Source organism: Cynara cardunculus, unplaced genomic scaffold (genome assembly GCF_001531365.2).
Source record: "Cynara cardunculus var. scolymus isolate 2C unplaced genomic scaffold, CcrdV1 Un_Scaffold_192, whole genome shotgun sequence".
Lineage (NCBI taxonomy): Eukaryota > Viridiplantae > Streptophyta > Magnoliopsida > Asterales > Asteraceae > Cynara > Cynara cardunculus.
In genome coordinates this window covers 369,944-371,312 of record NW_020200566.1, presented here as the reverse complement: position 1 = coordinate 371,312, position 1,369 = coordinate 369,944, and positions in this window count along the sequence as shown.

Genomic DNA, 1,369 nt, shown 5'->3' with positions numbered 1-1,369 from the left:
ATATATAGGGGCAGGTTCAAATGAAAACCATGTCATTCTAAAAAACCGTGTAAACCAAAATCGACCAATAGGAAAATTCCATTCTTTTTTAATTAAATTTAATCAATAAGGTCATTTTGGTCATTTTTATTATTTTTTTCATAAATAAGGAAGTTATTAAGGAATATTAAATAAAGAAATTTAATAATGGAAATTATATAAATGGAATTATTTAAAGATTTTAATATTTATAATATTAAAAATTGATTTGTTTTTTTTTTTAATTCAATGAAGCTGGAAACATTGATGAAGATTTTATCTTGTTATGTAATGAATGAATGATTTGAGGTTCATTGTATCAAAAATTACCGGTTATGAACCTGTTTCATACGAAAAGGTTTTAAAATAAAAAGGTTTCATATTACCATAGCATAATATATTAATGTTCATATGAAAAAGTTTCATTACGAATAAACGGTTGCATATTATATTAAATGTATAATGAAAAGGTTTCATTATAATGAAACAGGTGCATAATATATTTTATTCTTTATGCAATTAATGTTCATAACAGAATGTTTCATTATAAAATGTTTTATTTGCTTCTTTTATTTATATTGTATATGTTCATGTACTTCCAGGTCATGATGATGAAACATATTCATGTTCWAGTTTTAATGTATATTCATGTTTGGGTTAGTGAAAATGAAACGAGTTCATGATGTAATTGACCGGTTAATCATTAACCGCTTTAAGACTTGAAAAATGATGGTGGAGGTGAATGGTTTAATAGATGAAATGGGTGCATAATATATTTTATTCTCTATGCAATTAATGTTCATATGAGACGGTTTCATTAATATATGGTTTATTGGCTTTTTTTTATTCATGATGAAACATGTTCATGCACTCGTTTCATGATGATGAAACATATTCATTTTCAAGTTTCACGGTGATCCATGTTGCATTGTGTGTGATGATGATCCGTTTATTCGGATACTTGACAATGAAACGACTTCATTTACAATTGGTTAATGACTGTTGAACTCGTTTCATGGCCAACCACGTTGTAGAATTACGTAGGGGGTCCGTTCAGTGGATGTAACGTGTTAATGATAATGAAACAGGTTCATAATGTAATTGAACAGTTAGTCATGAWCCGCTTTAAGACATGAACAATGATGYTGTAGGTGAATGGTTAAGTTGATGAAATKGTAAATGAAACAGGTGCATAGACAAAATCGATTCATCATTGCAAAAAATGGATGAGATTCAATATCAAATGAGGATAATGAAACTAGATATTGCATAATAATATAATTTAATAAGCGCATTAAACAATGATGATGAAACATATTCATGTTCAGGTTTCATAGTGATCCATGTTGCA